Source organism: Triticum aestivum, chromosome 3A (genome assembly GCF_018294505.1).
Source record: "Triticum aestivum cultivar Chinese Spring chromosome 3A, IWGSC CS RefSeq v2.1, whole genome shotgun sequence".
Taxonomy (NCBI): domain Eukaryota; kingdom Viridiplantae; phylum Streptophyta; class Magnoliopsida; order Poales; family Poaceae; genus Triticum; species Triticum aestivum.
This window is the reverse complement of record NC_057800.1, coordinates 579317639-579329305: the sequence shown is the minus strand read 5'-3', so window position 1 is coordinate 579329305 and position 11667 is coordinate 579317639.

Below are 11667 nucleotides of genomic sequence, written 5' to 3'. Positions count from 1 at the left end.
GGTTCTCGCGATCTCGGCGACGGTAGTTGTACATGTAGGCGGTAGACGAACTTGACGGTTCCGTTACTCGGTTCTTCGGAGACGGAAGTAGTCGTACATGTTTTCGTAGAGGTTCGGGGTCAACGACACGAAACTTGACGTCCACGGGGTCTTCGAGGGTCGACGGTAGTGGTACTCAGGTCATCGACGACGGTAGTTGTTCTATGCATCAGGCATCAAGGTACTAGCCGAGGTGCTTGCCGTACTTAGCAGTTCCGAAGACGGCAGTAGACGGACTTGACGCGTCGTCATGGTACTTGTTGGTCTCGGTCGAGGCGGCAAAACATAGTCGAACTTGAGGTGGCCTTGACGATCTCAAAAACATTCCTGCTCGAGGAGGTCTCTGTCTTGTCTTCACCGGGCGTGGTACTTGGCGAAAAGGGATCTCCGAAGGTGGCCTTGCGTCCCTGGATTCCGTGGCCTGTCGAGCTGCGCAGTGGGTGCGACCCACGTGACGAAGCAGAGAAGGGCGACCCATTTATATGAGTTGACCACGTAGTCAACCGATGAGGGCGCTTGCATCTGTGCCGTTGCAGAGGCAGGCAACATGGAGGAAGCCGAGCAGCTGCAGCTTGTAGGAGGCGACGGGCTGGACGTATCCGGGCAGGGGATGGCCCTAGACGACGACGGCGGAGCGGACCTTGCCGGAGAATAGGTCGGGGACGGACGAGGGAAGACGGATCCGTTCGATTCCCAGCTAGAACGAGTGCAGAACGGCGGAAAGGCGGAGCTTGGCAGAGCCGTTCATCCATGGCGGGGTCCTGTGGCTAGAGGGCGGCTCGAGCGAGAGGAGAGGGAGAAGTCGAGCGTGAGATGGGATCGGGCAGAGGCATCGAGCGCGGGCGCTCCTTCCTGGCGGCGCGAGCAGCGGGACAAGAGGAGAGACGAGGGGGGATCGGGAAGGACGAGGGGTGGCGGCGCTGGTGTTGGGGTCGAGGGAAGGGAGTGGGGATCGGGAAGATGGTGGGTTCGGGGCACTAGGGTTAGGATGGGGGTAGGTGGATTTGGCCTTGGGCCAGCCCAGGTGTGAGGGCGCAGGCTGGGCTTTGGTCCAAAAGGCTGCGGGGTTAGGATGGGCCTGCGGGGCTGATGGCCTGGACTCTCTCCTCCCTCTCTCTTTAAAAACTTAAAACTTAAACAGAAAAGAAATTGGAGAGAGAGGAAAGAAAGAGAGGGTTAGGGAAGGATTTTGAGCATGGGGTTAATTTTCACGGACTCGTAAAAATGTGCACGGTCCACGAAAATTAGGGGAGACATGATTGCAAGAATTTAATTCAAAGTCATTTGAATTTAATTCAAATGGTTTGAACAAGGACTAGGAATAAGAGGTGTCCAAAAATGTTCGGATTTTTGGTGGAGCTCCGAAATGATGAAAGAAAAAATATGGCCATGTTGGAGACCGAGAATTAAGATAACAAAGGCATTGGAATATTTTGCAAGTGTATTATAGGTGATTCCGAAAATGGAATATTTAATATAGCTCCCTAATATCGGGAGGATATGTTATAAAGAGAATCACCATGTGAATTCCCTCGATTTAAATGGATCAAAGATCCATGCCATTTATTTAGTTGAGTTAAGAAAAGAAATGACATGATGCAATGCACATGATGCAAAGAACCAAACAAATCACACGACGAAACCCGGAAACCCTGGAAGGCATCTGAAGCTCCGGTCTTGGGGCGTCACACCTTGGTTGTCCTCCAGCTTCTTCTTCATGAGGCCGAGCTCTTCTTCGGCCCGCTCCAGGCTCTGCTTCAGGCTGGAGACCTCTGCAGTATGGGCGGCAGCAACCAGCAGCGATGCCTGCTTATTCACACAGACATCTTATGTTAGACTCCTGCGAAAATTATTTTGATCCTCTGTTCGGCTTTTTTCCGAACACCGAACAGACCATCAGGGGCTACTGTCTACACTGTGATATCCTTCCTACAAGTACACCACTTACCTCAAAGCCTGTTAAAAGGCTAGCGCAGGCTTCGGTAAGTCCGCTTTTGGTGGACTAAACCTTCTCGATCACCGTACCCATAAGGACACGGTGTTCATCCACAATGGAAGCGCCTCGTAGTGCTTCCAGTAGATTATCCGGTGTCTCTGGTTGGACAGAGGTCACCGGCAGAATAGGCACACCTCCTCCTTTCGGGGAACGCCGTTCGCTGGACTCCGGAGCCGTGTAGGTGTCCGGAATGGTATCCGGCTGGGGGCCGAATGGAATTTGGCCCCCATCACCAGTCCCCACGGGGGCTTTTCCCCCATGTGTCCGGCGGCCGAGGAGTCATCCTTGGGCGCCACCCCGACGATCTCCGAAACCTTCCCCCAGTCTGGGAAGGTCCTTTGGGACACCACCTCGTCGTCACCCTTGGCCGAGACAGAGTGAGCGGGCGGCGGTGACATGCTAGCCATCTCCTTTGAATCTAGCGAACCCTCTGTCGAGGATCGCGGGGAGCTGTTGCGGGCCGGACTGTGATGGCATGATTTAAACATATTAATATTACAAAATGGAAAGGCCAGGCATTTGGACGTGCATAAGGTTTTTGGTACTTACGAGGCGGCCCGAGGCTTGGTCCGGGGCATTCTCTCCGACTGCTATCGACATCCCACGCGGAGTTATCCGCAAGGGAGCCCTTTCCCCTCTTGGGCGCCTTCGCCTCCAAATTTGAGGAGGCCCCCTTTTCTTCCTTGCCCCCTCAAGGGGGGAGTCGCTTTCTTCCTCCTCCTCGTCGTCTTCTTCGGTGGCCGAAGAGTGAGTCTCGTCTTTGGACGTCATGTCCGAAGCGCCTTTTTGGCGAGGGCCACTCCGGGCCCCCTTGGTCGTTTTCTTGGCCTTCTTCTCTGGCACATCATAAGGCGCCAGAAACAGCATCTTCGTCAGAAGTGGGGTTTCTTGGTCTTCGGGCAGCAGAGCCGGACAGTTAATCCGCCCCGCTATGTCGATCCAGGCCTAAAAAATTGATAGGAAGGCTTAGACTCCTTCTCAAAATATGCCAGTAAAGGCTATACCTTGAAAACATGAAAGAACTTACCGAATTAGCCTGGTGTTTTAAGCTAAGCCCGCGGTCCTCAGTCGTAGGTGGTGGTGTCTCGCCGGCCTTGAAGAGCACTTTCCAGATGTCTTCGTGCGTCGTGCCGAAGAGCTCTAGCAGCATCTGGTGCTTGGCCGGATCGAACTCCCACAAATAGCAAGTCTAGCATTGGCACGGAAGGATCCGGCGAATGAGCATAACCTGGATCATGTTGACAAGTTTGATTCTCTTGGTTATCATGTTCTGGACACACGTCTGGAGCCCAGTTAGCTCGTTCGAAGAACCCAGGTTTGTAACGCCCGGATAATCTTGCTACAGTAATCCCACGCTAATCATGGCACGTCATCCCGATTACTGTTGCTATCCTCGAAATAATTCGAAACCGTTCAAATTCAAAATTCAAATTGATGAAAACAATAAAAGTTTTCAAAAATTTAAAATAAAATTGTTCGGTGGTTGACGAATATTACAAGGGTAATTATGATGCAACAAACAAATTTTTATTAAATGCCTAAGTGTTTATAGATAAATAAATAAAAACATAAAAGAAAATAAATAAAAGGAAAACAGAAAAACAATACAAAAAAAAGGGAAAAGAACCCCCGAGCCAGCCGACCCAACAGGCCGGCCCATTCGGCCACCGGCCCAACTGGGCAAGGGCCCAGCCGGCCACTCCCCCCCCCCACCTTATCCACTCCTTCCCCCCCCCCCCCACTCACCACCGAAAGCCCCCACTTCCCCCCCCCCGAAATATCCCCTCTCCCCCGATCTGGATCGGGAGGAGACCACCGCCGCCTCGCCGGACCCCCCCCCTCCCCGACGCCGGCGGCCGCCTCCCCGACTCCCTCCTCGCCGGTCGCCTCCAAGCTTCACCGCGCCCGCCTCCTAGACCCTACGCGTCCCGCCCCGTGAGCTCTCCCCCCCCCCCGTCGCTCCCCTCTCCCCCTCCCGAACGACGCCGTCGCCTGGAGCCCCCCGTCGCCGGCTCCGGCCGTCCCCGCCTGGCCTCACGGCGTCGTACCACGCCGGCCGCCCCGAGCCCTCGACGCCTCCGCCCAGCGCCCTGCGCCCATTCTTGGCCGGCGACGTGTCCCTCGCCGTGGCCACCGGCCTCCCTCGCTCCTCCTCCTCCCCGGAACCCCCACCACCTCGCCCCGGCCTCGCTTCGTCCGCCCCGACGCACCGCCCGGCCACCACCGCCTCCTTCCCGCGGCTCCTGGCCGCGCCCGCCAGGGCCGTCGCCGTCCGGGGCCTTCCCTGCTCCCCGCCCCCTGCCGCTGTCGGGCGAGGCCGCCGACGCAGCTGGGCCTCGCGCCCTCGCTGCGGTGCCCTCGGGCACGGGTGCCCAGTGCCCAGTCGGGCTCGCACCCGCACCCGCACCGCCCTGTGCCCGCTAAGGCCCCCGGGCCACTGACTAGGGGGCCCCACCCCAGAACGCAAAAAAAAGAAAGAAAGAAAAAGAAATAAATAATAATAATAAAGATAATAAAAATAATAAATAAATAATAAATAATAAAATAAATAAAAAACAATAAATATAATTAATAAAATTAAAATGATTTAATAAAATTATTAATTAATTAATTAATTAATTAAGTTAATTAATCCGGTTTAATTAAATTAATTAACTAGTTAAGTTTAATTAAACTGTAATTAGATTAACCTAAACCCTAATTAATTTAAATAGAGAATGACAGGTGGGTCCCACTGGACCCACATGTCAGGGTTGACTCAGTCAACCCCTGTTGACTGCTGACGTCAGCATGACATCATGCTGACGTCATAAATACCTTTTTTCGAATTAATTAAATAAATAATTAAATTCCAAAATTATTAAAATCTTTTAAAAATCATATCTTTTAATCCGTAACTCGGATTAAAATATTTTCAACATGAAAGTTGCTCAGAACGACGAGACGATTCCGGATACGCAGTCCGTTCGTCCACCACACCCCCTAACCTATCGAACCCGCAACTTTCCCCCTCCGGCTCCTCTGCCCGAAAACACGAAACACCGGGAATACTTTCCCGGATGATTCCCCCTTGACCAGTACCACCTTATACCACGTTAGGGCACGCCTAGCATCGCTTCTTGACATGTCATGCATCGATATGCATCTGTTTACTTGGTATTCATTGTTTCTTCCCCCTCTTCTCTCCGGTAGACTACGAGACCGACGCTGCTGCTGCCCAGTTCGACTACGGAGTTGACGACCCCTCTCTCTTGCCAGAGCAACCAGGCAAGCCCCCCCCCTTGATCACCAGATATCGCCTATTCTTCTCTATACTGCTTGCATTAGAGTAGTGTAGCATGTTACTGCTTTCCGTTGATCCTATTCTGATGCATAGCCTGACATTGTTGCTACACCTGTTGATACCTTACCTGCAATCCTAAATGCTTAGTATAGGATGCTAGTTTATCATCATTGGCCCTACATTCTTGTCAGTCTGCCTTGCTATACTATTGGGCCGTGATCACTCGGGAGGTGATCACGGGTATATACTATACATACATACATACTATACAGATGGTGACTAAAGTCGGGTCAGCTCGAAGAGTACCCGCGAGTGATTCACGGATTGGGGGCTGAAAGGACCTTTGTCCCGACGGCCCTCTGTGTGGATCTTTGTGGCGGAGCGACAGGGCAGGTTGAGACCACCTAGGAGACAGGTGGGCCTGGCCCTGTTCGGCGTTCGCGGATACTTAACACGCTTAACGAGATCTTGGTATTTGATCTGAGTCTGGCTACGAGCCTATACGCACTAACCATCTACGTGGGAGTAGTTATGGGTATCCCGACGTCGTGGTATCAGCCGAAGCACTTCAGACGTCAGCGACGGAGCGGCGCGCGCCGGATTGGACTGTAAGCCTGCTCTTGTATTAGGGGCTAGGTCTGCTTTCGGCCGCGTACGCAACGTGCAGGTGTGCTATGGGCGATGGGCCCAGACCCCTGTGCGCTTAGGTTTAGACCGGCGTGCTGGCCTCTCTGTTGAGCCTAGGTGGGGCTGCGACGTGTTGATCTTCCGAGGCCGGGCATGACCCAGGAAAGTGTGTCCGGCCAAATGGGATCAAGCGTGTTGGGTTATGTGGTGCACCCCTGCAGGGAAGTTTAATCTATTCGAATAGCCGTGATCTTCGGTAACAGGACGACTTGGAGTTGTACCTTGACCTTATGACAACTAGAACCGGACACTTAATAAAACACACCCTTCCAAGTGCCAGATACAACCGGTGGTCGCTCTACCTCAGGGATATGAGGAGGGGATCGCCGGGTAGGATTATGCTATGAGATGTTACTTGGAGATGCTACTTGGAGGACTTCAATCTACTCTCTTATACTTGATGCAAGACGAAGGTGACCAGAAGCGTAGTCTTCGACAGGATTAGTTATCCCCCTCTTATTCTGGCATTCTGCAGTTCAGTCCACTGATATGGCCCCTTACACATATACCCATGCATATGTAGTGTAGTTCCTTGCTTGCGAGTACTTTGGATGAGTACTCACGGTTGCTTTCTCCCCCCTTTTCTCCCCTTTCCTTTCTTTCTGGTTGTCGCAACCAGATGCTGGAGTCCAGGAGCCAGACGCCACCGTCGACGACGACCCCTACTACACCGGAGGTGCCTACTACTACGTGCTGCCCGCTGACGACGACCTGGAGTAGTTAGGAGGATCCCAGGCAGGAGGCCTGCGCCTCTTTCGATCTGTATCCCAGTTTGTGCTAGCCTTCTTAAGGCAAACTTGTTTAACTTATGTCTGTACTCAGATATTGTTGCTTCCGCTGACTCGTCTATGATCGAGCACTTGTATTCGAGCCCTCGAGGCCCCTGGCTTGTATTATGATGCTTGTATGACTTATTTTATTTGTAGAGTTGTGTTGTGATATCTTCCCGTGAGTCCCTGATCTTGATCGTACACATTTGCGTGCATGATTAGTGTACGATTGAATCGGGGGCGTCACAAGTTGGTATCAGAGCCGACTGCCTGTAGGAATCCCCCTTCCACACTCCTTGGCCGAAGTCGAGTCTAGTCACTACAAAACTTTTACTAACATGGCTGTGAGCCTTACGGGCCCACGTCGCCATTGGGTGGTACTAGGATCTTTTACTCCTCGACCTTTACTCTGGGACTCTGAACTCTTTTCTACTCGGGTTAAACGAATTTACTAACTCTGACATTAGGATCCCGTTACCACGTTCACCCCAAAGTTGGATAAGCCATAGTTATTCTGTAGGATAGCATTTTGAATAGTGCCCATGTTGTCATTTGACTCCATTGAAACATCTTTGTTTTCAGATGGAACCCGCGAGGCAGGTCGTGCGCCACACTGCGGCCATTGGTGCCTCAGGATCACCTGCTGTGCTAGCTGATATGATGACCTATCTGGGTTATCGCTGGCACCCTGAGTACACCGTCTACGAGGAGTACCAGGACTTTAACCAGGAGCAGTACCGTGCCATCGTCCACCTCTACTCTCGGGAGTATGAGTCCACTACCGTGCTGCACACCGCTCATGGTGTTGGAGTGACCATCGAGATGGCAGTCCACGATGCGGCTCATGCTGCTCTGACACGTCTTCGTGGAGAGTATCAGGCATTGGACACTTCCCCTTTCAGGCACATTCCTATCGCATCTGACGTTGGTGCGGAGGGATACTACACTGCCGCCTACTCCACCGTCACCCGAGAGCCTTTCCACCATCAGCGCCTGGTTCTGCATGCTGATGGGCTGGACCGAGCTAACAGAGCTCTTCGCCACGAGTTGTACACCACTCGTCAGCACCTTTACAGGGCTCTGACGCGGTTGCACCCCTTTGTCCGGTCTGGACAGCTGCCGCGTTCTGCGATCTACCCAGCCAGGACCGTGATGCCCCACGGTGTCGGATGGCCAGAGGTGGGAGGCTACTCTCCCGCACTTGGTCCTCTTCTGCCACCTGAGCGTCGGGTTCTACACCAGAGTATCCGCGGCCCCCAGGCCACTGACGTGGAGGACTATCCGTTGCCTCACTACCAGCTGTCAGGTTACAGCTACCTTCACAGTACCTCCTGGGACTGATGTAGTCTTGCTCATTAGTCTTAGATGCACTCGCGAGCCTGCGTGCCGCCTATGATGACTTAGTCTATGTACGGAACTCTGTGTACTGAACTCTATGTCCGACCCCTTTTGTAAGTTATGCCGACTATCTATGTGGTATCTGTCGTGCTCCTTTCATTATGCATGTTTCATCATGAATGACTCTTGTCTATGCAAATTTCTCAATACTGAACTACCCCTGTTATATATTAGCAGGATGGTTAGACCAGCTGGTCGTGGTCGTGGTGGCAACTTCCCACCACCGCCTGAGTACATGGCTGGTATGATCCAACAGCTTGAGATGAATCGCCAGTTCATGGAAAACATGATGGCTCAGTTTCCTCGCCCCAATATGAACCAGCATCCAAACACAACAACTCTGCAGGATTTCATACGCCTCAACCCAAGTGTGTACCGCAGCTCAACCCAGCCGCTGGATGCTGATGACTGGCTCCGTGACATCACCTATGAGATGGAGTCTGCTGATGTAGCCCCTGCCAGCTATGTCACTTTTGCTTCCTTCTTCCTGAAGGGACCCGCAGCTCAATGGTGGGACAGCCATAGGCGTACTCTGCCAGTTGGGACAATCATCTCCTGGCCAGACTTTCAGGCTGCCTTCCGTGCCCGCTTCATTCCTCAGGGAGTCATGGACCGGAAGAAGCGTGAGTTTCGCAACCTCACCCAAGGCAACAAGACTGTTGAAGCTTATCAGCGGGAGTTTCTGGACTTGTCTCGCTATGCTGAAGAGGACATTGCAACTGATGCACGTAGGCAGGAGAAGTTCCGTGACGGCCTTCAAGCTGACATCAAGCTCGCACTTCTAGTGCACGACTTTGCTGACTTCGCCACCTTGGTGAATAAGGCCATCAATGTTGAGACTGGTCTTCAAGAACACCATAGCTCTCAAAGGCGCAACCGTGACACGGGCTCATCTTCGGGCCCGCCCTCGCAGAAGCGTAAGATATGGATCCCGAACAGCATGTACCGTCCAAATGCACCAGCCCCAAGGCAGTCTTACGCTGCACCTCGTCTGCCTACTGCTCCAACTAGGCTGCCAAGGCTTCCAGCTCCGCCACCCCAAGCTCCTGTTCCCACTCCCAATAATGGCCTGTGCTACAAGTGTGGTCAACCAGGTCACCGTGCTAGGGAATGCATTCAGAATCAGAATCAACTGGCCCTTCCAGCCACTGGCCGTGGAAACAACCAGGCCCGCAACAACAATGCCAAGTCTTATGGCCGTGTTCATGCCAACCACATTGATCTGAATGAAGCTCAAGACCAGCCTGCTACTGTGATGGGTACACTCCTCGTAAATTCAGTACCAGCATCCGTTTTATTTGATACAGGTGCATCGCATTCATTCATGTCAGAAGAATTTGCATACAAGCACGATGTTAAATTTGAGCAGATGAACACTTCGGTAGTGGTAAAAACCCCCGCGGGACAATGTCAGACCTCCATGGTTGGCATTGACGTCCCTGTGGAAATCGAAGGGTTGGAGTTTCGTGCCTCGCCCATTATACTGAAGTCGTCTAACATTGACCTCATTCTGGGAATGGATTGGTTAAAGGCGCATACTGCTTCTATCGTTTGCGCCACTAAGACCGTCCATCTGCTACACCCTTCTGATGAAATAATTAGCTATGATGCTCATCTGGTTCGGAATGCCGAGGCCAGGCTTTATGCCTTAAACGCATTGAACGTTGCACCACTCAAGGGCATTGAAAACATTCCCGTCGTGCGTGAATTCCTAGACGTCTTTCCTGAAGAACTCCCAGGGATTCCCCCTGCTAGAGCTGTCGAATTCGTCATCGACTTGAAACCAGGCACCACTCCTATAGCCAAGAGACCCTACAAGATGCCGCCGCATGAACTCCTTGAGCTTAAGGAGGAAATCGATAAATCTCTTCAAAGTGGTTTCATTCGCCCAAGTTGCTCTCCTTGGGGAGCACCTTCTCTCTTTGTCAAGAAGAAAGATGGGACAAACCGATTGGTCCAAGACTACCGTCCTATAAATCAAGCTACCATTCAGAATAAGTATCCTCTTCCTCGGATCAATGATCTGTATGATCAATTGGCTGGATCATCAGTGTTCTCTAAACTCGACTTGAGGTTGGGTTACCACCAGATCCGTGTTCGTGAGGAAGATATCCCCAAGACCGCCTTTGTGACTCGTTATGGTTCATACGAGTACACCGTCATGTCTTTCGGCTTAACCAATGCTCCAGCCACCTTCTCTCGCCTGATGAACTATATATTCATGGATTACCTCGACAAGTTCGTCGTGGTTTATCTGGATGATATTCTGGTATTTTCCAAGAACGAAGAGGAACATGCTGAACATCTTCGCCTCGTGCTGGAAAAGCTACGAGAGCATCAACTTTATGCCAAGTTCTCCAAATGTGAATTCTGGCTTCCCGAAGTAACCTATCTCGGGCATGTCATCTCTAAGGATGGTATTGCCGTCAACCCTGAACGAGTTCAGGCTATTCTCGATTGGACTCCTCCGAAGAACGTTAAGCAAGTCAGAAGTTTTCTCGGTCTCGCCAGCTACTGCCGTCGATTCGTCGAGAACTTCTCCAAGATTGCCAGGCCTCTGACTAACCTATTGCATAAGGGCGTCAAGTTCCAATGGACAGACAAATGTCAGGAAAGCTTCCAGGCACTCAAAGACAAGTTGACTTCTGCCCCAGTACTAGCTCCACCTGATACTAAGAAGGACTTCGTCATTTACTGCGACGCTTCCCGTCAAGGATTAGGCTGTGTCCTAATGCAAGAGCGCAAAGTGGTTGCTTATGCCTCTCGTCAATTGCGCCCTCACGAAGAGAACTACCCAGTTCACGACCTCGAACTTGCTGCTGTCATTCATGCACTAAAACAGTGGCGACATTACCTACTCGGTAATCGTTGCGAGATCTTCACTGACCACCAAAGTCTGAAGTATCTATTTACTCAGCCAGACCTGAACCTCCGTCAGCAGAGATGGATGGAGACTGTTGCAGACTTTGATTTGGGTATTTCCTATACCCCAGGCAAGGCTAATGTAATGGCTGATGCCTTGAGCCGCAAGTCTTACTGCAACCACCTCCAGGTTCACAAAGTTCAGCCCTCACTTGTTGAAGAATTCAGAAAGCTAAACCTCCATATTGTTCCTCCGGGTGCACTCGCTCCCCCTCCCCCGGAGTTCCGCAAGATGAATCTCCGTGTTGTTTCCCAGGGTTCCCTCTATACCCTGGCTGTTGAACCCGATCTCGTGGGCACCATAAAGACAATGCAGGGATTTGACTCTGAAGTCTACAAGATTAAGCAAGACCTCAAAGAAGGAGGTTCCTCATCCTTCACTATTGCTGATGATGGCGCCTTGTACTTCAAAGGCCGCCTAGTGGTGCCGTGTAAGAAGGAAAACCTGAATATGACCCAGGAGGTTATGAAAGAAGCTCATGATACGCCTCTATGTATCCATCCTGGTAGTACGAAGATGTATCAAGACATCCGCCAGAGATTCTGGTGGTCTAACATGAAGCAAGACATTG